Source organism: Sebastes umbrosus, chromosome 24 (genome assembly GCF_015220745.1).
Source record: "Sebastes umbrosus isolate fSebUmb1 chromosome 24, fSebUmb1.pri, whole genome shotgun sequence".
NCBI classification, from domain to species: domain Eukaryota; kingdom Metazoa; phylum Chordata; class Actinopteri; order Perciformes; family Sebastidae; genus Sebastes; species Sebastes umbrosus.
Genome location: NC_051292.1, coordinates 1,273,440 through 1,289,260, shown reverse-complemented (window position 1 = coordinate 1,289,260; position 15,821 = coordinate 1,273,440). Strand labels below are relative to the sequence as shown.

The 15,821-nt window shown below is 40.4% G+C and overlaps 1 protein-coding gene across 2 annotated transcripts in view; it reads left to right on the top strand.

Moving 5' to 3' along the window:
- Positions 1–5,686: 5,686 nt before the first annotated feature.
- The window catches only part of LOC119483375 (SH3 domain-binding protein 4-A-like), a 25,853-nt gene continuing 15,718 nt past the window's right edge, over positions 5,687–15,821 (top strand). Inside the window, exon 1 of one of the 2 annotated variants that reach the window (XM_037761429.1) lies at positions 5,687–5,957. The gene's annotated coding sequence lies outside the window, so the exon portion shown is untranslated. Of the gene's footprint in view, positions 5,958–8,991; positions 9,250–15,821 lie in introns of those variants that run through there. The other variant, XM_037761428.1, reaches the window with a different exon arrangement.

Sequence of the window (15,821 nt, the reverse complement as noted above, 5' to 3'; positions counted from 1 at the left end):
TTTCTTTAAATCATGTCATAGATATTTGGGGATATTACAAATTTACAAATTCAAGCATTTGTCAAAACTTTGGGAATCCCAACTGAATTCAAAATAAAGTAAAGTTGGTTTCTACAATGTTTGTAAAGACTGAACCAGCCGTAGATTTGAACAAGTTAAAATGATTCTTGCATCGGTTCCACATGATCGGCATTCACATCACTGAGGACATTTTCTTTAACGCAAACATTAAACTACAGATTATGCCAAGAAGTTCTTATTAAAGATATTCATAAATCTAATTTTTCACTTTTCAAGACACAGTTTATGTTTTATGAATGATCTCATGTATTTTAATAAAGGTTCGGGGGCGCAGCTGGAGCTTTCTGTTGTTTTTCCTAAATTATTAGGTATCATAGTTTCAGCTTTTATACATTGTGAGTATGATTTTACCCACCCAAAAGAATGAATATGGAGTGAACTGAGGAGCTCTAACAAGGCTACTAGAGGCTACTTATTTATTTAGGATTTTACGCACTATATGGCCAAAAGTGTGTCAATACTTTAGGCCCCATTTACACAAGTTTAAGAGTCTTGTATCCAGATAAAATCCATCACTTTCATCCACTCATACCAACATACTGTATGTGCGTCTTTGTTTCTGTGGGCTCCATGCAGATCAGGGTCGGCCCTGGTGGTGGTGCACCAAGAAGAAGAAGAAGAAGAAGAAGAAGAAGAAGAACTTTAGGTAGCGTTAGCTGACTTTGTTTTATCGTCTTCACGGATTTCATGGAAGAACTTGACTGACCGATCCAACATCTTTGAGATGAACTGGATTCTGGATTCAAACCCACAACCCTGTTAGCACCTTCCTCTACTTGTTGAATGTAACAACTCATACTAATGTCCATCAGCCATCCTGTTCACTCAGTCTGTGTACATGATGTTTGGTCCAGAGGTGAAACGGCCATTTAACCTTTTTATGGAGCTTTAATTCTTCCAATGAGTTTCCATGCTTCACCAGCTCTCCCAGTTAAATGAGATTTATACAACTTCAGCCTTATATACTCACACGGGCTGAGTTCAGTGACTTCCGGTGGTTACAATGAAAGAGACCGGCCTTGCAAAGTGGATGTCTCGTCTCCTCGGCAGCTCCATCAATCAGAGCTGATAATTATGATCCATGGGGGAGGATCTCGGGCAAATGAAGGCCGAAAAAACATTTAGCCGAGCATAGCGAAGAGGAGTGAGATTAACGTCGATAAAAGTGAGTGAGGCAGGGTGAAGGTGCAGCGTGTAGCTTTCTAACATCAGTAAATCATCATCACATTAACTCGGAGATGTCACACGAGACCGACACCGGTGGAAGAAGTATTCAGATCCTTTACTGCAGTAAAAGTACTAATACCACACTGTGAAAATACTAAGTCCTGCATTCTAAACCTTACTTAAGTAAAAGTCTGCAGATTGCAAAAACACAAGTTTATCTGCAGGCTTTAGCAGCAAATTAAGTAATTATCTTCCTTCTTCTTGGTATAAAACTCTTTTTGCATGCAGCTCAACAATGACACTGTGTGTGTGTGTGTGTGGACACAAAAAGAGAGAAAGACTTTAACTTCATCTGATTAAGTCAGGCTGCTGAAGCCTCATTCTGGCTTAAGATAAACTTTGCATATTAACTGTTTAATTCAAAGACTTTTTATATTGCCTTTTGCTGTGGATGTAAAGCACTTTGTCATGTTGTTGAAAGGCGATGTATAAATGTGTCTGTAATTCACACATTTAAATCAGACCGTGTAATAACTGTGAGTTAATGAAGAAACTCTCAACCTTTTTAAACTCTCGCAGGCGATCCAGGCGGACAGCTTACGTTGCCATGGGGACCTGTGGACAGAGGGGTTTGTGGGTAATTGGTGTAGCATTGAAGTGGGCGACGGCAAGGGTTCACAGATAATGATTTCACAGAAGGAGAGCCTGCAGAGAGGATTCAGCTCTAGTACCTGGGCAGATCTATCTGTGTATCGATCCATCGCTGCGTGGAGGATTCAGCCTTCAGCTGTTAAGCTGTCTTTACACTGCAATAATCACCTCAGACTACACAGTCAAACACTAAGCTCACCTTTTAAAAATGAACCTCATATACGTTTTAAAGCTGCAGACATACCCAAAATAAATCAAGAATAGCCCCGCAACTACCAGGTCCATATGCATGATCTTGGTCTCTATGGAAAGGTACCTCAGAGAATTCATCCCCAGTGTAACAGAGTAACATTGTGACTGTTACTATGCCTGAGTAAATTGTGATGAACCAAAGTAAAAATTTACATTTTTATCCTCTGAATTCATTCAGCATCTCCTCGACTACAACTGTGCCAAAGGAGATACTAATAACACAAAGCACATCGATTCTACAAAGGTTTTAGTGAGGATATGACCAGGCGGACTCTCCATTTGGCCACTTGGATACCCAAAGTGTGCCAAATGGGTTTTCTACGTCTTGAAAGGGAATCTGGCTCTAAAATACTACTGATATCCACTACAGGAGGCTATGTGCACACAATGGGGCCTTTGGTCATGACATGTACTCTGTTTATCATCACACTCTACCATTGTGCACGGTATAACATCAATAACAAAACAACTAAATTGTATAATTTTGACTCCAAATGGAGTAGTTTTATTATAATAATGAAATATGATCAAGTAAAACTTAGTTAATAATAAATAAGATCAGAAATAAGATCATTGACATGGATCATTTATATTTGGAAATATGGATTTTGAAGGAGTTGTCTGACAATGATGTTAAGAGAGAGTCTGAACTTGTCTGAAGACAAACAAGGATTATGTAAAGCTTCACTCTGCTGTGGAAGCAGTAAAAGCTGAGTCATTCATAAATGTAGGATATACAGTATATCTATCTATAGAAAAAAAATACTATTAAGTAAAGTACTGCATCTAAAATGGCCATTTACAAGGTCATTCTGTCTATTTTCAGGAAACTATTCGGAGTGAAATTTGAATTGAGTGAGCTATAAAAGACTTGACCTCATCAATAACAGACATCCCTCATTTTCATCTTACAAGATGAATTTATATCATCTGCCAAAACACTGACCTGTGAAGGGAAGAGACCATTACCCTCTGTTGATCATCCTGAATCCCGTCTGAGTGTCCTTGAGCCAAACTCTGAATCCTTTCTGCTAACTTTCTCTGGGTAAGAGCAGCACAAGATGAATGCTGCAGTTGGATAAATGGTAATCATTTAGTATCCAGGGATTTGAGGATTTACGGATTTGAAGGCCGCCCTTCAGAAAGTAGCATCATTCGGTTCCATCGTGTTGTCAAAGTGGGTTTCTCTGATCGAGGTCTCAGTGTGGAATAAACCTGCAGCATGCCACAACACAACAGGCCAAAACGCTGTAGACAGACAACCGGAAAACTGACCATTGACCAAACCTCCACAGGATTACTGTGGTGATTTAAGGTTTGCATGAATGCAAATTTTATACATTTATCATCAGGAATTAACAATAAATCCTAAAAATGCTGAAGAGGCTGTAGATTCCAGGTGTGTGTGTGTGTGTGTGTGTGTGTGTGTGTGTGTGTGTGTGTGCGTGTGCGTGCGTGTGTGTGTGTGTGTGTGTGTGTGTGTGTGCCTGAAGATACAGCAGCTAATCCATGGCCTTTTCCTGCTGCTACAACTGAGGAAATTATGAATAAGTAATTTCCCGTGAATAGGTTGCGCAGCCTCAAGTGTGGAGATGTTCTGAATGGACAGATGGAGGCGAGAGAAAGAGACATGGGGAGAAGAGGAAGAAGAAGTCTCCTGTTCTCTCAGGAAAAAACTTACAGTATACTGAATTGTCCTGTTTTTTCCCCTCTAGACCTTTCACCTTCACACCACTAATGCAGATTACTGTGATTTGATTGTACTTTAGTGTTTTTGTATCATCCCTAATGCCACTAATAGTTATTATACCATTATTATGTTCATAGCAGTTTACAAATGTTCCTCAGCTGACAAGTAGTTTATTTAAAGAGCATAATGGCAGATCTGATTCTCAGAGAACAAATTCACAGGAATTCCTGTATTTGCATTCAGGCAGCATCTGAAATAAATTCCTGGCGTCTCTTCCCATAACCAACCTGGCTGACAAGCAAACGCTCAGTTATTCTGATGCAAAGCGAGCTGGGCTGATAGCGAGGGTCCGTGATAAAGCAGTGAATAGAGGGGGGTCCTTTTCAGATCCCACAGTTCCCATTCAGCCCAGATGAATAGACGCGTCGAATCCAGTCTGAGCCTCTAATAAGAGCTGAACTTCGGGGCAGCAACGGCCGCTCAGACTGAGTCGTGTTCAACTAAAAACATTTACCTCTTTATACAAACCCCCTGCTTCTTGTGTTCTCAGGAGGAGTCTGCTTCTCAGACTTTAGGGTTCACTCTTTGTCTTCTTGAAATCTGCTTCATGTACACGTATTAAAATACAAACTGCTCTTGTGAGGTTCTAAACAGTATCTTACGTTGCAAATATCAAGATATTTGCAGGAAAATGAAGAGAAATGTTGATGATTGTAACAATCGTCATCCTGCAGAGACATCGGTGCACAACAGCAGCAACACTGTAAAAATATATCTGTGCTAATATGATTAAAATATAATAAAAAGGATTACAACTATTGGATGCATTGCCATTCCTCAGAGGATAAATCCTCCCAACTACCATCAGTTCAAACCTGTCCACAACTTTGGTTTACTAATGACCTCATGTTAGCATGTTCCAGAAGTAAGAAAACCTCATTCACAACCAGAGAAAAGCAGCAAATCTTCACATTTAAGAAGCTGGAAGCAGAGAATATTTACCTTTGATGAATGACTTTAATCAATCAACTAACTAACTGTTTACTTCACACACAATAAGAGTCTTCCAGGGAAAGAAGTGATTATGCTCCTTGAACTGCTGTAAAGATTTTGATTGGAAACATAAATTTGACAAACTTACTAACTCTTCAGCCACATGTTGTGGTCTTCCTGACTTTGAGATGGAGATTATATATTTTCATGCTAAAGATGGAGGACATGATTTCAAGGGGAGACAGTTTTGGAGTAAATTTATAAAACAAATCTACAACAAAGACATTAGTGATTAATGCACTGTGCAGTAAATGCTTCAGATTTGGTCTGTTGAACTGCATCAGGCTTTTCGTCATGTGAAATAAATGAAAACGTCAGCCTGTTTGATTTAGCTGGTGGTCTCCTCAGAATGAGACGGTTTGAGAAATCTCTTTGTAAAAGTGCAGGACCACGGTGACTCTGGATGGATGTCAGAGCCCAGCACTGATCTCCAGTCACTTCATAAGTGGCCTTACAGATATCCATCATAAGCCCCTCGGCCCCTGACGGAGCACAATGAGAAAGCATGTGCAGGGCGGACACATAAATCACTTTTCTGAAGCGACTGTAGCATTCATCATCACAGCTTTTGGGATGGGATTGAACCGTCTGAGTCCAACACAAAGCATGAGCTGAATAAGAAAAGAACAAATCAATAACAAAAACACTGAAGACTTTTTCACCTTTGGTGTTGGTTGAGTTCAGTCTGTTGAGAGCATTTATTCAAATACAAATAACATGGAGGAAAAGTGATAGAAATAAGTTGTCTATAGGAAGGAAAGGAGTGATTTTGACGTGATAAGTAGGACGATGCTTTTTAATTCCTCTCCTGTTGCCTCTTTCCAGCTGTTGCCGGTTGGTCTAATTAGCTGCTTGGTTGGAAACTTCGGTTGCTGCCTTAAAAAGCTCCCTGAGGCATGGCCATGAGGGGGAGCACAAACTGCAGCATGTGTGGCAGAGCTCTACATTTTACAACTTTCCTTAGTGGAACAGGAAGTAAAGTTTTCTCTCAGCTCTGGCTGCGTATTCTTTCAGGTCATTGTGTTCAGGCATCTTAAAGTGATGGTGGATTCAGAGGGACACAGTGAGTAGTCTCAAGCTCTCTTTTTCATATTTCACACAACTACCTCTGTCACTTTTTATGGGATCAGCTGAGTGCTAAACTATGAATGCCTTCCAGCAGTGACTGGTTACGACTGGTTCATTGCATCGAGACAACAAAGACTCACACTGGACACGGAGTTGTTGCAGAGAGATTGGGGGGGCGTTAGGATGCAGCCAGGAGGAGGATATGACGGCTGGATCTTTTTTTCTCACACAAATAAAAAACAAAACACATCACTGATGTTGTGTTCATGTCATATCAGAGTTATTTATATGACTATATATTTAATATATATAATTAAAGTTTCCGAGTTGTAAGTACCGTTGGAACGTGACAGCAACACGTGACGCACGTGTCAATTTCCGTTCCAGTCTGTTCAAAATAAACTTCGTTCTTCATCAAAACTACTTGGTTAGGTTTAGGAAAAGATTGTAGTTTGGGTTAAAATAACTCTGTATTACATGACAAATAAATCAACGTGGAGTTCTGGTCTCACACGGGATACGAACAGTGTCTCCTGGGCGAAAGTCCAGTGTTTTTGGACTCACCCATCCACCCCGACCACCTCCTTACGCAGCGTTTGTCGCTCTTTATACGTTCTGCGTCACGAATACGTGGATTACATACAAATTGATTTTATGGGATGTCTATGAATAGGTATAGCTACGAGTGTATGACCGTTAAGTATTTGAGGAAGTGTGGCAATTTTTTTTTTTTGCTGGATTTAGATAAATTAATATGAAGTTTCAGCCGACTGTGCAGTTTAAAACGGCAAACAGGTCAAACACATGATGCAAAGAAAGTAACAGAGGTCAGGACTTTCTGACTCTGCAGGGTGACAGCTGCAAAGCTTAAGCTCGGCCCTGGACACGGTTTGTTGTGACTGAAAATAAGCCTTTAAATGTATATAAACAGCAAATATATGTGACTTAAATGCCAAAGTAGACAGAGATTTCACTCATTGTTGTAAAGCAGTCATTAATAAATCAGGGCATCTTCTCTCCCAGTTCTGAGCTCATTTCGAGACATTTTGTCTTCCTCTTGTCGTCTCTTGGAGTCGTTGTGAGCTCCAGAACAACTTCCCCGCTCTGCGCTGACAGCAGCTTCATACAGCGAAGAGGACAGATCGTTACGGTGGGTTTTGTCAATGAGATGAAAGAGGAAGGTCTATTACACTGATGCAAGCTGTTTCTCTCAGTGTGGAAGAAACCAATACTCTCAAACAGCCTTTTTATGCTCTTTTATACAGTGTGATTATCGTTTAAAGCTACAGAGCCGTCATATACAGTAATATCATATCTTCATGCATTTTACTTAGAAAGCTTTTGAATATTTTGTTGTAAAATTCACATCCTTTTTGCATGCACAAGACAAAACATTTTCAAATAAAGCTCCTGATACTGTTATTGTTATTATTATTATTAATCATTGATGGTGCTACCCAGACCAGAGCAGTTGCAGAGGGATTTTAGCTGGCTGACAGCGTTTAATGACCAACCCTCAATGAGCAGCGCCTCATTAGCAGAGGACCGTCCTGCTGCACGAGCCATTTCCCCTGCAGCTCCACTCAACTTTATTTATAGAGCCGGTTCAAGTCACACAATGTGCTGATCATTACTGACTCCAGGGCCGCTTTTATTACCTTTATTTGCTGCTTTTATGCTCCGTTTGTGGAAACAAAGCTGTGTAATTTGACTTAATTTCAGTGTTGAGTTTGTCTGTGTTTTCTCTAATGATGGACATTAGCAGTGTGTCCTGTTTTTGTCCTTTAAAGTAAATCAGGAGTGAATTTAAAGCCTCTGTGCACGCTCCCCATTTAAATGATTACAAGATATTGACAAATAGAGGAAGAAATGGAAAAAAAGGAGCAAGAGGAGAGACAGGAAAGAGTTGAGACTTCTGCTCACACTTCAACTTTGGTGAATTTTGACATGCAAATTCTCGCCGTTGACCAATAGCAAGCTGTCTTGACAGTTGACCTTTAAAGATTCCAAAATAGAGGGAGCTATTGTAGTTGCACCATTTACTGCTGGGTGGCTTAACCTATAATAATGCATATTAGTTGATTCATAGTTTGTGTTAAAGGGACTGTTTGTAACTTCTTACACGTATAAATATGTCGGGTCGGGATCCCATGCATGCTCGAATATGCGCGCTCGCGTGTCGTCGGAGTTTCTGCTCCTCTGCCTGCTTGACTTCACTTACACATCGCGCGCGTTCTTGCTGTCTCGCTCCACCTCTACACGTGCATGCGCGCTCACTACACATTGCAGGAGAGTTATTTTAGCTCTGAGAATATCTAGTAAATGTACAGTTGACGTTTGTACAGAAATAAATGCTGCAGCTCATCCAGACCAACAGAGGTTTTCCGTGTCTTGTGAAGTGACAGAGCTTCGCAGCGAGAAACGTTATCGTCTCCGACCGGGTGCCGGTGTCTCCCTCCGGCACCTGGTCAGAGGCGATAACGTTTCTTTTCCTGCTTCAGCCCCGGAGGCTGAAGCAGCGGGGCTGAAGCAGGAAAAGCCAACACTGGGATCAGCATTGATTCATGGAGAGACCTTGGTCTGGTCAGCTAACATTACTGCCAAGCAGCTGAAATATAGAGTGATATTGTGCTTTTAGCTGACGTGTGTCGCCTCACTGTTTTGAGCGATGCTCCTTCATGTCTATGTAGAGCGAGCACAAGCGCGAGCAGCAGGACGCTGGCTTTCGTTGACTTAATGGCCACAGGTGTCGCTGTTAACAAGACATTCTGAAAGTTGCAAACAGTCCCTTTAATAATCTAAATCTGCAAAGTAACTAAAACTGTCAGATAAATGTAGTGCAGTTAAATGTACCACTACCACTGGCAGTACACACATGGAGAACAATGCTGCAGCTGGGTAACAGTACAGTACATGGATAGTCTGCGTGTGCGTGTGCGTGTGCGTGTGTGTGTGTGTGTGTGTGTGTGTGTGTGTGTGTGTGTGTGGCCACGCCCCCTCTCCGTGACGTCACACACTCCCATCCGCCACAGCAGCTCTCCTCCAGTCCTCCTGCAGACCTGAGCAGAGACGCACTGAAACCAGCGTGTGTGCGCATCTGTCACCGTTACAAACTTATTGGACTGGGGAGCTAATAACCTTATTTAGATTTTTTATTTTATTACTTTTTTCTTTTTTTGACCTTCAAGGCAAATGACACGAGGAAAAAGAAGAGGAGGAAGAAGAAGAAGTATCTCCATCAGCTCTTATTCCTCACCTTCTTCTCACTTAATCTGAGCCAGCAGGAGGTCAGTTCACATTAATATCACATTTACACTTAATTACTTCTAATTGTCTTTTAAACCCAACATGTGCTCATTGTGTTGGCTAGTTTAGCACACCAATGTGAAAATCTCTATATTATATCTCTATATTATCTATTTGTGGTGCTCTGTAGTGATGCTACATGCACTGTTAAGAATCTCCCAGTAAAATAACAGTAAAGAACTGGCAGCAGGGTTGCCTTTATGTTACTGTAAAATTAACATTATTATACTGTCGCTGAAATTTAAAGCTTTGTACTGTTAATGAAAAACACAGTTTGAACTTTATTAATTTCACAGTATTTTACAGTTCATTTACTGTTTAAAGATACATTATATAGCTGTCTTTCACCTTTCTTTTACATTATCTTACTGATTTGTTTTAATGCACTATTTAGGTTTTTACATACATTTTAATAAACATTATTTTTTGCCTATATGAATAGACTTAGCAGGTTACATAGGAATAGTCACACTAAATACAATTAAAGGCACTTGTTAGGAAAAAGGCTATAATAGACTTGTTGACACTTTTCCCAAAATGTGTGTCTCTAGCTGGCTACAAGCACAGAATGCAAACCAGAACAACATGTGAGTGAAGAACAATAAAGATAATTCACTGATTTTACAATCATGTACAATGTACAAGCCTCACATGAGCAGATCAGGTCCCAGAATTCAACAAATACTGCATGAAACTGTTACTGATGATCCTTTAGACAGTTGATCAGCAGTAAAGTGATGTTTTTTAAGAATGCATTATAGTTATAGTTATAATTTAATAATATAATTTTCTTTTGTATTAACAGTAAAGCACTGTTTTTAGCAATAACAGGTTAATACTGTTAAAATCCTGCTTTAAATTAACAGCAATTGTTTACAGTGTACATTATCTATCTGTGGTGCTCTGTAGTGATGCTACATGGTGCTGTTATGTGTCTGCTGTGTTACAGTGAGTTTATAGGTACATTTATTGTGCATTATTACTTTAAGTATTTCATGGTGATCTAATGGTGAGCCTTATTGTTCTTTTTAGTGTTTTATGGGGCTGTATTTCTATGGTGTTGTTATATTCCCTTTAATATTTATTATAATTGAAAGTCTTTCTTCCATTCTTTCCCTCTTTTTGTTCATCTCTGTTTTCAATATTTATGAAATATTCACACCATAGCAGAGGAAAGCTCAGCAGCAGATGGAGACAAAATGACAGGAAATGATAAGTTTGACAATTAGCACTATATTGTCACGTACACCTCCTCAGCCCTGCCAATAAGGTCATCTGATAAGCTGAAAATCCTCCCTCTCTCTCTCTATCAGGCAGCCTCAGGCCTGAAACACACACACACACACACACACACACACACTCTTTGTCTTATAGCCTGAAGTCACCTGCAACTCTATCTAATTAGATGGAGCCTCATTTTCTTCTTCGTCTTCGTCTTCTTCTTCTTCTTCTTCTTCTTGTCTTTGTTCCTCATCCCCTTTTTGTCTCTATCTGCTAACCCTGTTCATGTTTCTCCTCCTTTTACTTCTCCACTTTCTCTCTTTTCCCTTTTGCTTGCCTCCTTTTCCTCCTCCTCTTTGTGGTTTCTCGTCATGTTCCTCTCCTTCTTGTTACTCCTCTTCATCATCTTTTTCTCCTGCCCTCGTCCTCTTCACCTCTCTTGCCTCCTCTTCCTTTTCTTCTTCTCCTCCACTGTTCATAATCCTTTATTCTCCTTATCTGCTGCCTCCTGCAGTGTCTTCCTCCCTTCCTTCTTCCTCTTCTTTCAAACTGTTTATGGATAATTGTTTTGTTTCCCTCCACGTCCTCTTCTTCTCCCTCTCATCTCCTCTTCATCACATCTTTCTCTTCATCCTTCCTTTTTTGTTTTCTTTCTCTTCCTCTGCTAACAAACACATGCACACAAACTGATGTGAAAGTGACACTAAACACCTTCACACACACACACACACACACACACACACACACATTGTCTACTACTACCACCCCCCCTCCCCTCGAGGCTAAGCCTGAAAACTAGCATGTCATCATTTTCCAGCTCCGCGTGAAGGTGCGCTCCATTTTGTAATTAATGGCTGCTCAGCACAACACACACACACACACACACACAAACACACGCACACACACACACACACACACACACACACACACACACACGCTGCTTGTGCTTTCTGGCAGATGTAGATTTGAATCACCACTCTGTCCTTTACACACTTGCACAAACAAACACTTCAACCTCTTCTTCTTCTACATAACTGAGCATTAACTCATTAACAAATATGCCATCTTGATCGATTATCCTGAGCTCCCAGTGTCATTTTTAAGGTGGAAACTAACGCTATGATTATTTTAACTTTCATATTTCTGTTTTATAAGTATTGATACTTTAAACGCTATAAAACTAAATGATGGAGACTTTACACACAGATCTCACCTACTGTACTCTGACCATCCAGGAGGTCTGTTCATGTTACAATCAAATTTACACGTATTACTTGTAATTATCTTTTAAACCAACCATTTGCTCATTTTGTTCACTGATTTAGTAAAACAAGGTGTGGAAAGGGTTTCGGCTTCACTCATATGAAAAATCTGTACAGTATTAATGTAATATTCCTACAGTACAGGCTAATTTCTGGGCATCCACTTTTCTGGAGACAGAAGTTTGCCATGATCTCTCCCTGCTCATAATCATACCTTAACCATAGCTGCCGATACTGGCGATAGTGTTACATCACCACTTGCTCCAGTGTTTTCTAAGCCAGCAGAGATGGTTTTGATATCCAGCCCAGTCGCACAGCAGTTTGTGAAATAGTCACAACATTTTATGTATTGATTTGTGTACAGAGATACAAATAAGGAGGAGGTCAGGGTGGATGGGTGGGTCAAAGAACACAGGACTTTTGCCCAGGAGACCAGTGTTCGTGTCCCGTATGAAAAAACAAGTGATTTATTTACCATGTAACTTCCGTATTTAAGTTACGACACTTACGGTGTTATTTTAACCCGAACCACGTATCTTTTCCTTAACCTAACTAAGTAGTTTTTTGCTTAAGCCTAACCAAGTCAATCTATTCCTTAACCTAATTGAATCGTTTTATTTTGAAAAGACTGGAGTGTAAATTGACACGTGCATCACGTGTTGTTGAAAGTCGTGCTGAGCGCAAAATTTGTGTCTATATAATCAAATAGATTCAGTTGTGTGTATTTGACGAACTGCCGTGAGACTGCGTTGGAAGATAACTGCCCCCATTGATGCATTCAAGGACTGTAGGACAAGGATGCTGTCTTCTGGGTTTAATCGTCATCAAATCAATGCCCTTCACCTTTTCAGCAGACATCTGTTATTTCCCTGATATTGTCCTGAATGAAAACAGTCATTGTATCATTGCATTGGATGGTTTTCATACAGTAACACACTGACATGAACTAAAAATTATATTTGGAAAAAGATAAGAATGTAATGTAAAATTAAAATTATAGTGTAAAATGTAAAATAAACATTGTTCGTAGTCATTTAAACACCCTGAAAGCTTCAGTTTTGGTCTTCAGGTTCGAGTAGAAATTAAAAGAAGGCCAACTGATGATGTAATGTATCCTCATTATCTAATAACTTTATAATGTGGTTGATATCAAACTGCATCACGTTAAGCCGTAATGATTCAACAACACAACGCTGACATCATTAATCAACATTATTACATCATGAGCTCAAAACATGCTGAAGCCTTTTCACAGAATTCCAAATGCTTCATGAGGGATGTTTTCTCACATCATCTATCTGTTCGTGCTTTATCAGTTGTTTTTTCCTGCTGAAAATAGACATTAGAGGTAAATTATGGCATTCAAAACACTTAATGTTGAAATTTAAACTATCTGCTGCTGACTTGTTGACGTGTGCTTCCTCTTTCTGAGTGCAAACCTCTCTTCGCTTGAGGAATCTCTTTCAACGCGGAGGTGGAAGCGGCACTAACACTCAGCGCTTAGTGGGCTCATTTACCTGAAATTCCTCCTGAGGGGAGAGAGGAGCGATTGTAATATTTTACGGATGAATTTCTCAGTTAGCCGCAGACTAATGTACTTGACCACATGCCAGGCTGAAAGTTTTTCAAATTTATTTTTTATTCTTCTGCTGGTCTGCAGCGTAAAACATGTCACAAAAACTCACCCACTCAGCCTGCAGGAATATCATGGAAGAAAAGACACAAGGGAGGATGGGGTCACATCTTATGTAACAAAATCAAACATATTTTGAAGCCAATTATAGTTATATTACCAATACCAATTAAAATCCCTCAAAAGGTCGACTGCTTTTCTTTTTAAAGACGTCATATTTTACTCCTTGGAGAGGAAAAGTGTCAGATTCAAAAGAAAACCTCCATTAATTTTTCATAATTCACCATGAATTAGTAACAGCTTGATAAATCAAGACATTTCATGACTTGAAGGCACATCAGTGATCGGGGCATTCCTGAAAAAAATGAGCAAAGCCGCTGCGACCATCTCTGTAATATTATTCTTTCACCGTCAAAGTCCAAAACTGAACGCATATTCCCACTAGTCTTAGCATGCAGATTTCAAAATGTGGGGCTGCATGATCACATGACGTTCTTTATTTGTAAAACTTGTCCTTTCTTGAACACAGCCAGTTACGTTCTTCCCCATTAATCCTGCATAAAACACCTTCTTACCATCACCATCTTTGTTGGGAAGCTGAATAGTTTGTTGGATAACCCTTCTTATGTCCCAAAAGGACGACAGTTGAAGTCATCTCCATGTTTCTCTGAGTAAAAACACTGACATTTGTTTTATTGTACATCACCTTTTAAAACTGTTCTCATACGGAATTCACTCACAGGCCTCAGACAACGTCTACGGTGGCCCACAGAGGACAATGTTCAATGAAGTCAACAGGTGAAACCACTAATCATAGGTGAACAGTTTCCACCCATCAGTTTTAAAGTTGCAGACATTTAACAAACTTCCAAGGACATTCTTTCTCTGAGCTCCTGTTCATTTCTTCTGCTGGTTTACTGCCGCCACAATGCAGGTGTAAACACACGTCCAAATGCATGCTGGGAGCTGAGCTGCATTGCCGCAGGCCACAGGGTACCTGACTAAAGTAGGTCTACTGTAATGTTTTTCAGTCGGGACTGAATGAAGCCGGAGTGCCTGCTCTCAGTTTCCTGCAAACTACAGTAGAACACAGAGCTGAGCTGTAGATGAAGTGTTTCCACAAGCTGCAGCTTGAAACTAGTTAAACAGTCACGTTTAGGGTAATTTCTTTTGTCTGGACGGACTGTACCGAGGAAGAGAGGGAGATCTAACCAAACAATAATCATAATGCAATAAATAAAGGATCACCAGCATGCAGCTTCTTTAATATTATAACCTATTCCTCAACATTAACATGTGTAGAATCAGCTAACGTTTCATTTCATTAAACTGAAGTGTAAAAAGTGAAGAATCATGAGTGGGTTTGGTTTGTTTGATCATGATTTAAGAGACTTTTAGCCCTTCAGCCTCTGTCTTTGATCTGGGATTAATCTGTTTGAATGCTCACACAGGAAATTCAACTCTGAATGTGACATACTATTGGTGAAGTTTTGTTTTCCAGCCACACACTACCAGGTCTGTGCTGCCGTGCATCTCATTCTCTGTCCTGTAATCTGCTCATTTTGAACAGCTGTGATGGAAAAGCAATGAGCTCTCTGCGAGCATATGGCTGCTGGAAATGGTTATTATAGCAACATTCATCCAGGGATTAGGCCCGGCCGACTCTCGGCTAATTAAACTTTCGACTCACCGCTCTGTCAGCCTGACTGAGATGAGTTAATAACGCAGAGTATTTCACCGACTCGGATATTAATGCACCAGTGGGGGAAAAAACAGAAATACCGTTTCCAATTTTGAGGAAGGCTAACCCACAAGCCCTCCAGCAGTTTGCTGAGATCCCCTGAGAGCTTCTTTTTCAGCTCCCTCTCTGTAATTTAAATTTCTTTGCCAACGAGAAGTAAAACAAAAATAAAATGGAGTTCATTTCCCCAAATGCTGTCTATACTTTGTGTTGTTATCCAGTCTGTAAAAGAGGTCACATGCAAGGTGTCACAATCTTGTTTAACTTTTGTGTTTTTATAATTGCTTTTGTCAGTTTCTTTCTCTAATCCGGGAACAAAGGTTTCCAGGAGGCTCAGCGTGGATCTGCAGGGGTCGTTTTGAGGAATCCAGTTTGCTCTGAACTGAACCTCCTGCTGTGTTTCCCGTGGCAGCAAACAGCATCTTCCAATTCCTCGTTTTCTTTTCCCCCTGTATCTGTCAGAGCCGCCCTCACCTCCTGCTGCATTCAGTGGGATCGCCTCCATGTTCTATCAAAGCCGGTGACAGTGTCTTTGTCTGCCGGCTTGTTATTGATCGCAGCCTTGCTCCGGCTGCCCGCTGAGTGCTCATTTTTGAGCGGGAGGAGGGGTTTTATCGACGGCTGACACGCTCCCCGACAAGCAGAGAGGGTGCAAGAAAATGAAATGTCACCTCAGAGGAGTTTGACGACGTGAGC